The following is a 13,142-nucleotide window of genomic DNA, read 5'->3' as shown; positions in this document are numbered from 1 at the left end:
TCTCCTGCATCAAGTCCCACACCACACCCACAAACGCCAAACAGAGATCCGACAATAACCACCTGAAGTGCATCCTACTCAACACCCGCTCGGTCCACAGACACGCCATTGAACTATGGAACTTACTCGACACCACATCGCCGGACGTCGCCTTTCTTACGGAAACCTGGATGAACGCCTCATCAGCGCCCGACATCGCCATAGCCATCCCGGACGGTTACAATATCATCCGAAGAGACCGCATCAACCAAACAGAAGGAGGAATCGCCATCGTCCACAAGAACACTATTCGCATCTCGACCAGCTCCGAAGACACCCTCATAGCCACCGAACACCTCCACTTCCAGATACACACCGACCCCAAGACCACACTCAGAGGCACCCTCATTTACAGACCCCCAGGACCCCGCACACAATTCAGTGAAGACATCGCTGACTTTATCAATCCACACGCCCTCCCCTCTGACGACTACATTCTCCTAGGGGACCTCAACTTCCACCTAGAGAATAACAACGACAACAACACCACCACCCTACTGGACAACCTCGCCAATCTCGGACTCAAACAACTGGTGAGTACCCACACCCACTACGCCGGACACACGCTCGACCCAATCTTCTCCTCCAGCAAGCACATCTCCTTCAAGCACGTAGCCTGAACACAGATTTTGCAACGTCCAGCCAAGCTGTACAATAGAACGTAATTGGGACTGACCATGTTGTAACATTAGTAAGTCCTGCTCTATTATATCAATAGCAGATGATACAATGCTGTCCATTGAATATATTCTGGAGGACAGAGTCGTTAACCCATTGTCCACAACAGAAAGTGATTTTTCCACAATAATACGATCAATTTCTCGTATTTTTTCTGCTGTTTCAATTTGCATTACTTTCCATGCTTCGTTGTACGCAGCGTATATACCGGCCGCTATGAAACGTTTTTGACGCTATTTGCGTGGTCCCAGTATGAAATCACGCAAGTCAGCACCGTCTTTTAGTAAAGTCAAGTGTTGCTTAATTTCTGCCAGTGTGGATTTTTTTAGCCATTCGAGGCATAGTTTCCCTACACTGTATGTTGTAACTATCCCTGGATGTTGTCTCTGGGAGTATCTAGGGTCTGGCCTGGTCATTCTGAACCCCTGTATTTTGTTCAGGAATCTATCTTGACAGTTATTTGTGTCTGTGGGCCAGATCAACCATTTTTTCCAATCAGGATGTGTTCTGTTTTGGTATAAAATATGGGATACGTTTATCTCCATATCAGTAGTGATGTTACTATCAGGTATGGGCTTTGGAATAGACGGTTTGTTTAAGTATTTAATCTTGGCTAGGCCAAGACAGGTAGAATATTAATTGTTCTGGGATCATGCAGGCTCTAAATAATGCTTCTAAACCTTGGACCTGCCATTCTTTTGTACCCCAGATGGTTTTTGTTTCAATGTTGTTTTTCCAGAATTCAAAACCAAATGTAATAATTTTTTCATAAAATGTTTCAGAGTAGATCAATTTAGTATTTGTCAGCATTGTTTTCGTTCCTGTCTTATTTAACATTTTAAAATAAAATGTTTCTGCATCACTTGTGTTAAACCCTGAGAAGTATGGGAATTTCTCATAAAATGTTTTTGAGCTGCTTTTAGGTGGTGTTGCACAATGTTCCCATTGGTTATAATTAAAAACATTTCTAGGTTGAGCAGATTTATGCAAATAGTGATGACCAAAGTGATTATAACAGTACATTTCTTCATAATTTGATGAACCCTGTAAGTAATCATGTTCTGTAACTTTTGCTGACATTACTAAATCTGACATCATATTATTAATATTTTCAAAGTCCCAATCATCAGAGAAAGTACTTGGTTTTACAAAGTCACTTAATGAAACCTAAAACTGGTGTGGATATTTCAAGAGATCAATCGGGCCAAAAATGTCAAATTCAGTTCTGTCCCATGCTACCCCACCGGTTATTGGATTGGCTGTGACGTTTACTGATGATAGTTCTCTTTTCTCGATGTGAGATGACTTGTGAGGCTTTAGGACCAAGTTGATGTTCTGACTTGCTGTGTCCATTGTACTGTATTTTCCTTCAATGAGTTTTCCCAAACAAAGAACCATGATGAGCCAAAGCAGGAGGAAAAGTACACCTAACACAATCCAAAATTCAATCCATGGAGAAATCAGATAGGTTTCTTTGAGTTGATGAAATAGTTCAGTTACTTTGTCTTTGAAAGTTATTGTTGCTGGCGTTTCTTCATGTTCACTTGGATCATCAGAAAAGTCATCGAAATTGATGAAGTAGCCAAATGCAGTTCTGTCAATTGTTGGAATTGCTTCCGAATTTTCATTTGCTTTTGGATTTTTCTTCGTTTCATTAGCATAGTCTGAGGCTACATCGTTGTAGACTGGTGTTTCTTGACGAACTGTTGCAATTTGGGTTTCAAGAGGCATAAGTTCCATGGCTTTGTTGCATAGTCCTTTTTTATTCACTGCAGGTTTATCGAATGTGATTAGTCGCTCAGTTTGAACCTCTTGGATTGTAGCAAATTTTGGTACTCTGCTACTTTTTGGGAGTCCACTGGGCCTACTACTTATTATTGGCCACATGATTGTGGTTTTACCAGGTCGATGGATACAACTCGGTTCTCCTTTTTACCAGCAAGGAGCGGTAGTACAACTGATCTTGTTCCGCTGACAGCTAAGACAGGTACTGCTTTTCTGTAAGAAGGCCCCAATTCCTTCTTCACCGCAATCTTCTCTCTGACCAGATCCCCAATCTTCGGAATCCAGACAGGCCTTGCTGGGACAGGTGGTTTTTCTTCAGTGGCTGTTGGCTGTTGCTTTAATTTATGTTGCTCAGGTTTTGTCTTGTTTCATTTAAGTCCTGTAAAACAGCCAAACGGCCTTTGATATCAAAGCATTTTTCTTCTACCACTGAAGTGTGACTATCAAGGTCCTGAATGTGCATTCTAGTACCGAACAATAGTTTGTACGGACTGAGACCTTTTAGAGAATTTCTTGGCAGATTATTAAGACTACGTTGGACACTTGTTAAATGTTGGACCCACCCATCACCCGAACCTAATACCCTCGCCGTTATAGATTGCTTTATGTCCCGGTTTTTTCTTTCCACTACCGCATTTCCCTCAGGATGGAATGGACAAGAGTACCGCAATGCAATGCCCATGCTGGTCATGGCCTCTTTGTAAGCACGAGAGCTAAAAGCAGGACCCTGGTCAGAATGTAGCATGCCAATTGCGTATGTGCCGATAAAGACTCGCAAATCTTTTATAACAGTTCTTGCGTCAGCCGAGCGCTGGTGTCTACATTTTAAGTGAATCTAGTCTTAAACATAAATGGGACGCATTTCTCCTACTGGATTTCTGCGTATAGATAGCCTTATGCTTTCTAAAAGAAGGGTCCTGGCAATACCCCGGTCGGTTCACGACTGCGATCTCTGTTGCAGTTTGGACAGCCCATTGCAAATTTGTAAAATTGCAGGCTCATCCCCGGCCACCAGTATTCTGATTGCAATTCTTTCAGAGATTCCTTGATCTCTTGGTGCCTTAGACCTTCACTCATGTGTGCGTCTGCTATTTACAAGACTCTTCTGTTCGTGTTTGGAATGACTCTATCCCCCACTCCAGGGATTTTAGCAAAAGGAATGGAGTTTGCATCTATTACGTATGTATAATTGAGTGGATAGTTCACAGGTAATGCTGCACAGTCGCCTTTCGAAGAAGCTTTTACCGCCAGCATGGATTTTCCCGTCTATGTATTTTTTAGAACGCTTTTTTGTGGCTACGGAAGCCGGTCGAGCTGCTTCCGTTGTGGCTGTGTCAGCAAATGAATTCCCTTCAACGTGAACGCCATCACGTTGATGACTCCGTGTATGTATCACGTGAGTCTTTTGTAGTTCTTTCTGCAAAAGAACTACCTGTTCCCAAAGCTTTTTATGCTTTATTGTGGCACCTGTGTCATCTTTGTAATTGTTTTGGACCCAGTTCTGCAAGTCATTATTGTAAGATTTGACGCAGTAATGCGAATCGCACACTATTAGTGTGGGGAATTTGCGATCGGTATTTTCAAGCGCCATCTTTAAAGATCTTATTTCAGCTCGCTGAGTTGAGCAGTTTCTGAGTGATTCAGTCTTTGTGACTATTGGTCTGAATTTACCAAAGCGCCAGCGACCTTTAACAATCGCGCACACTGCGTTGTAGGATTTTTTCTCTACATCGTAATGTTGTGCAAATCTGTCCATGTAGATTACACATGTGTATTGTTCTAGAGGTAGAATTTCGATTGGCAGAGGATATTCTTCTTCATATTCTAGATCTTCTAGTTTTTTCATTTTTGGGTCAAAGTAGTATTTCACGTCTTCTGTAGCAAGAACATTTTCCCATTGTATCCATTTCGGATTTAATGCCACAGCAGTCAAATTGCGTGGGCTTGTTAATGCCTCAAGGGCTGATTCTGCTGTTAAAACAGTTATCCTTCTGCCTTGGACTTGGGCTCTTTCTTTTGCTACAGCAGTTTGAACTGCAATTAGAGTCTTTTCAGTAGAACTGAATTTCTTTTCAGCTTGTGTGTACAAGTGAGATTTTTAAGCTATTGGTACCGTTTCTCCCTCATTAGAGGTCAGGTCCGTGAATCCGCATCTTCCTGGGATGATTTGGATTACAAGGTTGCGTATGTTTTCACGTGTTTGCAATTTTGGTTTAGCTAACATGTCTGTTTGCAATGATTTTAAAATTTCTGTGTGTTTCCAATTTATTGGTTTGAAATCAGGTTTTATTAATTCATAGAGAGGTTTAACCCTCTCTGCATAATTTAGAATGTATGTTCTTCCGAAATTCAGGAAACCTAGTATTGATTGTAAGTTCTTCAGCGTTTTAGGTGCTTGGAGTACAGCGCACTTCTCTAAGAAGTTGTCTGCTAGGCTTTTGCCTTCACTTGATAATTCATATCCTAAAAATAGGACAGTTACATGGTCAATTCGTGACTTTTTAAAGTTGAATTTGTAACCCTCAGCTGCGAACCCAAGTATTATGGTGTTCACTCTTTTCAAGTGAGTATCTAGGTCATCATCTGTGAGATAGATGTCATCGACATACGATAATGCTTCATCATCATATATTTGTAGTAACTCTGTTGCCCTTGCTGAGAATAATCCTGGGCTATTCTTGAATCCCTGTGGGAGTGTTTTTGCGACCCCATGATTGAGAACGCGGTCAAATACCTGCTCTCAGGTGCAATGTTTTGACAAAAGAATCCATTAGAGATGTCTAATGTCGTTTTGTATTTTTGGCGCACGATGTTATTCATTAGTGCTGCACTGTGTGAGTTTTGTACTACAAATGTTTTGCAACATGAGTTAAGGTATCTGTAGTCCAAAACTAGACGATATGAATCGTCTGGCTTGGGGACAGGAAACAAAGGATTGTTCATTTGTGAGGTGCATGTTTCAATCACCCCCTGGTATTCAAGTTGATCTAAGAGCTCCCTGACTTGCTTCTTATCTTCTTGTTTAACTGGGTACTGCCTTTGTGCAGTGGGTTGACATTTTAACTGGATTTTGTGAGGAGGAGAGTCCTTATCCCATCCTACATGATTTTTATATAATGCAGGAGCTTGAGCTACTGCCCATTTTCTTGCATATGTATATTTTTTATGAATTGGAATATGATTTGAGAAGGCAGGCATAATCATTTCTTCGCCATGAGGGCACTCCCTGACAAACTCTGGTGGCCAGTCTTTCTCAGCTAACAGGATGTCATAGCCTTTCGAAAGGTTATCCCAAAAGAGACCCCTTACTTTCCTAGTCCAGTCCCCCTCTATACGCAATGTTATTTCGTATTTTTTATGAGGTTTGCTAACTATGGTATCTGCAGTTTCCACTTGAATGTATTTATTCGTGTCCACTGTCTCCAGAGGATTCATCAAGATCTTGCGAGCTATTGTCACTTCTGCTGCGCTGTCTAGCATTGTCTGGGCCCACTCTCCGTTTTTCAGTTGTGTCCTCAGTATCCTCGGCATGTTTAATTATTTTAATACTGGCTACCTTCTTTCTTGGAAATTGTAATTTCTTACTTTGATGAGCAGGTTCCTTGTCTTTGGACTTGACTTGCTCTTCCCTGTCTTCTGACCGTCCTCTTCTTTCCGATTTCTGTGAGGAAGTCTGAAAAGATCGAGAGGGACGTGTATCAATATCTTGATATCTATCAGGTTTTCTCAATTTATCCCTATGTCTAAGGTTGTATCTTTTCTCAGAGGGCTCCCTCTGGGGAGACTTGTCACCTCGTTCTGGAGATCTATCTCTTTGTTGAGGAGACCTTCCTCTGGACTGGAATCTTTTTTCTTTGGGAGTGGATTGTTTATTACCATCCCAATTCTTTTTTGGAGTATTTAGATTATTTTTAAAGAAATGTTTTTTCAGGATTTTCAGTTAGTTGGGGTTTTACTGGTTTCCCACCCAAACTATCTCTTCCTAGTTCTTCATAGGATTTTTCTATGATTCTGGCAAGTTCAAATGATTGTTCTGCTATATCTGTTTCTTTCAATTTCTGGAGATAAGTTATATCGTCCATTGCCAATTGAACTAATTCTCTATATGCCTTTGTTAAGCCTTTTATTTTAACTAAGAGTTCTTCGCTTGACATTTTTTCAATGTCTGGATGTGGTGTGTAGCTGGCTAGAACTGGCCACGTTGCTCCTGGTCTATCTAGTGGACCGAGCCTGGTGATGTGATTTTGATGTTTTAGGGCGCCTTTAAACCAGAGCAGGTGCTCTTGGTAATTTAGTGGGATTTCAACATCCTCAAAAGGAGTGTATTCATACGGAGGTTCCTCTATTTTGTAATAGTGGAATTCGTGTGTTACAGCGTTTGCTGCTGGAAAGTTTATCCATGAGTAGAATACCTCTGTCTGCCGATATTCATGGGCCTCTACCACGAATATGACTGTACCACCTCTTGGTGTTAGTCCATTTTCTATAAGTTTAAGAGTTATAGTTTTTCTTACATTTACCGGAATGATTATAGCATTCAGGTCATTTTCTTGGAGACTTGTGTCATCCGCTAGGAGTTGAGCTGCTATCTAGCTGCCTCCCTTTCGTCTTCACTTTCCGTCATTTTTACTAACAGAAAGCTTTTTGTTGCAGATCAAGTTTCAAGGAAACAAAGATTAGGTGCACAATATTTTGGAACACTGTATCCTTCAACGTTGACTAAACCAAAAACTAATACATAGGATTCTCATCCTACTAAGTTCCGCAGGATTTTAACCTTTCACCCACTCCAGACATCTTTTGGAGTTTTTACGGGAAAAGGGTCTGTGTGAAAAAGCAGGACTGAGTTACTCTAATGTCTTGCGTTAGATTATCGCCTTACCAAACGTTGGGCGCCATGTAGTGTAGTTCCTATATTCCCAATAGGCTCTGCGCATTGGAATAATATAAACAGCAGTGTAGACGTAGGACTGAGGTTGACTAGGTCTCTACTGATTATATTAGACTTAATTAGTGTTGCCAGCTAGCTCAGAGGTCACTAGAAACTTTCTCGAATAAACAAGGAGGAGTTTAAATTCCCTGGATAGACAAGAAGGGATTAGCTTCTGACAACCATAAAACATGACAACTTTGCTCCCTCAGAATAAGGGTGTATCTCTAGAGTCGTGTGAAAACAATAGACAGTTATTTCACTCAGTCAATCGTGCGTACTTAGGGCCCGATTATGATTGCGGTTTTTCCGCATCCTCCGGGCTGGCGGAAGCCACCGCCAGCCCGGAGGATGCGGAACAACCGCTGCGGAGCCTCCAAAGACCCACCACCATATTAGGATGGCTGGTGGGTCTGGAATTCCGTCCGCAGCTTTTCCGCCGCGGTCGCCTTCCAACCGCGGCGGAAAAGCTCTAACATGGCTGGCGGTGTCTATCAGACACCACCAGCCATATTAGGATGGAGTGAAAGACATGCTTTTCCGTGGTGGCTTTTCCGCCGTGGAAAAGCATACGGACTTTCACTTCGGGGTCCCGTTGCGGCCCCCCTGGGTGAAGGGGGGGTAGGGGGTGCACATGGGGGGTACCTATGGTACCCCCCTGCATTTGCGTGCACAAAGCAGCAGGTACTGCGCGGTGCCTACCACTTTGTGCATGCAAATGCGATGCATGCATTTTTAACCTTGCGGCGGGTGCAGCTTCAAGCTTAAAGATAGAGGATGTGACCGCCACCCTGGCAGTCACATCCTAATCTGCTCGGAGGGAACGCCGCAGCCCTTGCGGACGTTCCCTCCTCCTCAGGGGTCGCAGACGGACTCAAGTCCGTCCGCGATCATAATCGGCCCCATAGTTTCACCAGAGTGCAGAGAAATAGAGAGACGGGCGTTTTCAATAAAAGGTGTTATTTATTGAGTAGTCTTCTTTCTCATGCAAGAGAAATGAATTGCCACAATTGCAATACTTAGTATAAAGCAAAGTGCGTACAGTAAAAGAAGTATTATAAAATAATACTGTAAAAGCATTGATATGGTTTCTTAGCCATATGATACTTTAAAATAGATAAAATATATACATACATAAATACATTGACTAACGTACTCAACTGGTGCTTCTAAATACGCCTACCCCGGTGTACCTGACCTAAGCCTAATACGTGGGAAGGAGTAAGTAAGTAGCAGTTTAAGTTAAGTTGGTTTTGCCAAGAATCTGAATCAAGAATTCTCTTTAAGGGTTTAGTCAGCTCCGTACCTGGGTAATAGAAAGCAGGAGGTCTGGTATCTCTTTCTCAGGACTCGATATCCCAGCAACCCGCAAGGGCGACTGGAAACACCGGAGCTGGATTTCTCAGCTGGAGAAAAGACAGCGTCTCTCTCAGTGCGTCAAAAGGGAGGGGCGGCGTCCGTGGGCTCGCGCTTCAGCTGGGCTCTCGGGCAAGTAGATAGCCGCTCTGCTCCAAACCACCGTGTGTTTGCTTAAGGCAACATTGGTATATTTATACATGAAAGATGCCGGGTTTGACGTAAGGTTGGACATAAGACGTCAATAAAGATGTCACTAAGAACTGGCCGTTCTTTCAGTGCTCACAGGAGTTCTAGGACACATCAAAACAGAAGCACGGGGATTTCCCAGGCTGCTGGAGGTTTGCTTTGTTTATAGAACGCGTTGTACTCTCTAGGAGTCTGGGGAAGTAGCCTTGCTTAATTTGGACTGCATGGGCTACGACTAAATATGGATATGATTATTATGCCTTTATAAGGATATTATTTATTATAGCCATACAAGGGCATACATTAGGAATATCGAATTAGGGTCCTAGATAGAAATACAACACGAGAAACACAGAAACCAGGCCTTTTAACCTTGACAAGATCACCAACTTAAACCTTAGTTGTTTTAACAGCATGACTCACATCAAAATGTTCTTTGCTCTTCAAGCACTTCTGGTCTTCCTTCTAGTTCCATGAGATTAATTCCAGAACCCCACCCTTGACAGAATGGAATTTATTAACCCATGGTGGTTCTAGAAAAGTGTCTATTAGAACCGCTGCACTCCAAAATAAACAATGTAGCCCAAAAAGTCAAATGAATTGTCAATGTTTATAAGTGCTCCGGGAGGTCACCTCCTGGTTCAAAAGGTGCTGGATAATACGAACATAGAAAGCCTTACAGAGGGTAAGGACTATCCCTGGGCACTCTTGATGCACACAAATGCATTAATAAGTGTTTAACAGTACTTCATGTATAGTATCAACAATGTAGTTTTTAATTGGTTCAATCCAAAGGGTAATCAAAACAGTCACATTTCTTCATATTTCATCATATGTTCATGACGGCAATCCGGGTTGCTGTTCGTTCGGACCGGGCTAACCTTTTCTACCGTCACCGATCTACTCCATGCATGATTCCCCCTGAAGTAGTGCTAACCAGCACAAAATGCATCGGGGTTTATTCTATTATGGAGTACAAATTGTTGTGAAAGTTTCATTAGTATCGTCTGTTTATATCAAAACGTCATGAACATATGATGAAATATGAAGAAATGTGACTGTTTTGATTACCCTTTGGATTGAACCAATTAAAAACTACATCGTTGATACTATACATGAAGTACTGTTAAACACTTATTAATGCATTTGTGTGCATCAAGAGTGCCCAGGTTGTAAAAAAGTATCATGTTGTCTCCCATGAAACAAGAGAAAAGGAGATTTCCCAGTTGTAGTATGAGGCACAAAATGATATTCACAAACTCTCTTTGAAACCTCATCTTTCCAATTAAGACCATTCTGCTTTGCTAGCGAGACAGTTTCTTTTAAAACTATATTAAATTTCTCAACAGTACCATTAGACTCAGGGTGATATAAGGCACACTTTTTGTGAAATATACCACAATTATTGGGAAATTTTCCATATCACCAGAGACAAGTTGATCACCATTGTCTGTTAGTATAGTTTCAGGTATGCCTTCCCTAGAGATCAGTTTTTTTTAGAAAATCAATCACAGTATTGGTATTCACATTTTTTACAAAAGATATTTCTGGCCACCTTGAGTACAGATCCATCACTACATTGATAAATGTGTCAGACCCATCACCATGTACAGGTCCTAAAATATCAAGAGTTATATCCTTCCAGGGAAAACTGGGACAAGACCTTTTTTCCATGGGTTGCGTCCTGATCTTTAATTGTTTCTCACTAAGAGAACATTGAACACATTCTCTAACCAAACGCTCTATCTGAACATCCAGGCCAGGCCACCAATAACTAGAGTGCACTCTTTCTTTAGTCTCAGAGTTTCCTAAGTGTGCTTCATGAGCTAAATCTAACAAATCTTTCCTTAAAGACAAAGGTGGAACTAGCCTGTGACCTCTCAAAAGCATTCCTTCACAACAGGAGAGTTGATCTCTCACAGACCAAAAGTCTTTTACAGATGGACCTCCCTGTTCTTTATGATGCCAACCATCACGAATAAGGTTTAGAGCATTTTGAATAACCTCATCATCCTTACAGACATTTAACCAACGTTCATGAGAAATCACTTTATAATCAATCTCACAAACAAAATCATGAGAATGATCAAAAGCTGGATGTGACGTGTGGAAGAGTGGGGGCTATTTGAAGGAGGAGGCACGGGTCCACTGCTGGGTTTAAGCGGTACTTCTTTATTTCAGGAGTACAACAGTCATGAAAAACAGTTAAGTAAAGAAAGTGGTATTCGCAGGTCTTGAGAACTGATGAAGGAGCCCTTCTAGGTTCGTCTCTTGCTGTTGTCGTTACCGCCTTGCCTTCAGGGGTCCTTAGGAGAGCTCCCGTGAGGACATAGAAGAAAAGAAAAGAACAAGACCCAGGGTTACGAGTGTCTCCTATTTTCCAGGTCAGACACAGGGGGGCGAGGAGTGAGGGATCACCAGGGACTTTCACCAAATTAGCATAGCAACAGGCTTCAAGGTGGGTGCTCAGGGGCGACCGTCGGTGTAGAACTAGTACAGCCACAACCCCCCCCCCTCGTCCCGTGACCTCCCTTAACCACCCCTTCCCGCTCCCTCCCCGTGAAGAGACGAGACCCCTGATCCGGTCCCGTACCTTGTGTAGCCACACTTCTTCCAGTGAAGTGCGGCGGGGCGACTCGTGTCCTCGGTCGCCTCCTGGCGTTTCAGAGTCCGTCGGTGGAGCGTCTCTCGAGCCTTCGTCCTTGTCACTCCTGGGCATCTCGGGTGGTACGCTGGCCGAGTCCTCTCCTACTCTCGATCCGGCTTCCATTAACGCGCCCTCGCCTTCCGGGTAGTGCGCTATAATCTCCTTCCTCGGTTCCGATTGGTCGAGGAGCGATGACGTCACCGCCGAGTTGCTGAGTTCCCGGGAAAGCCCACGCAGCATTAAAGGGGCCGTAGGAATCCTGTGCGCAGGACGGAAAGTGACATGAGTTAGTGTCTTCGCCCGTGTCCGGGCCGAGAGGGACCCCGTGACACTGGATCAATATGATTGTCAGGTTGACCAATCGGAACTAATCTTGAACGAGTGTCAGCAACAAAGTTATCAGAACCAGGGACATGTTTGACAGTAACATTAATACCTTGCAACCCAACAATCCACTTAGAGATCCTTGGAGAAATAGAATCAATACCTTTACTTGTCAACACTTCACACAAAGGTTTGTGATCAGTTCTTACTCCAAAGGATGTACCCAAAGAATTTTTTTTTAACTTTTTAATGGTCCAATAGACCGCAAGAGCTTCCCTCTCAATTACTGAATTCCTAGATTCAGCACCTTTTAAACTTCTTGAAACAAACATGATGGTGTTGTCCGGACTTGTGCCACATTGATACAAGACAGCACCAAGACCTTTAAGACTGGCATCAGTAGATATGATGGAACATTTAGTGGGATCACAATTTCGAAGGTTAGGTGCGTTTTGTAATTTGAATTTTATTTCAATAAACTCTTTATCACACAACTCGTCCCACACAAATTTCACCCACCTTTTAAGCAAATTCCTCATATTGAATGTGGCATCCGCAACATTTTTAATAAATGTATTATAATATTCTGCCATCCCCAGAAAGCGCATGAGTTCTTCTTTGGATGTGGGAGCAGTAAGATCTCTGATGGTGTTCACTAATTCCGCTTTGGGATCTACCCCATCCACAGTTATAGTATGACACGAATAACCAATTTTGTCAAGACCAAATTTTCACTTCTCATGTTTAATGGTAAGGTTGTGAGCAGCAAGTTTGTCTAACACCTGTTGAACTCTCTTTCCATGTTCCAAATTGCCAGACCCATACACTAATATACCGTCCTGCTAAACACAGACTCTAGGTATATTAACCAATACCTTCTCCATGACTCGCTGGAAGACAGATGCGGAGGAGACTCGGCCAAAGGAGAGACTTATAAATCTAAAAGTTCTAAAAGGTGTAACGAAAGCAGTTAAATCCCTGGAGGAGTGACCAAGTAAAATCTGATGGTATGCGGACGTCAAATCAATTGTACTGAAAACCTTGGTACCACAAACCCTACTCAAAAGTTCTGAGATGTTTGGGCGTGGATATTTATCTACAAGCACACATTTGTTGAGCTGCCTGAGATCTACACATAAGCTCAGAGACCCATCAGCATTCCTAGCAGCTACTATCAGTGCCAACCAGGTTGTT

This window comes from Lissotriton helveticus, chromosome 5_1, assembly GCF_964261635.1.
Source record: "Lissotriton helveticus chromosome 5_1, aLisHel1.1, whole genome shotgun sequence".
Taxonomy (NCBI): domain Eukaryota; kingdom Metazoa; phylum Chordata; class Amphibia; order Caudata; family Salamandridae; genus Lissotriton; species Lissotriton helveticus.
The sequence above is the reverse complement of the archived record's forward strand: the minus strand, read 5'-3'. Positions refer to the sequence as shown.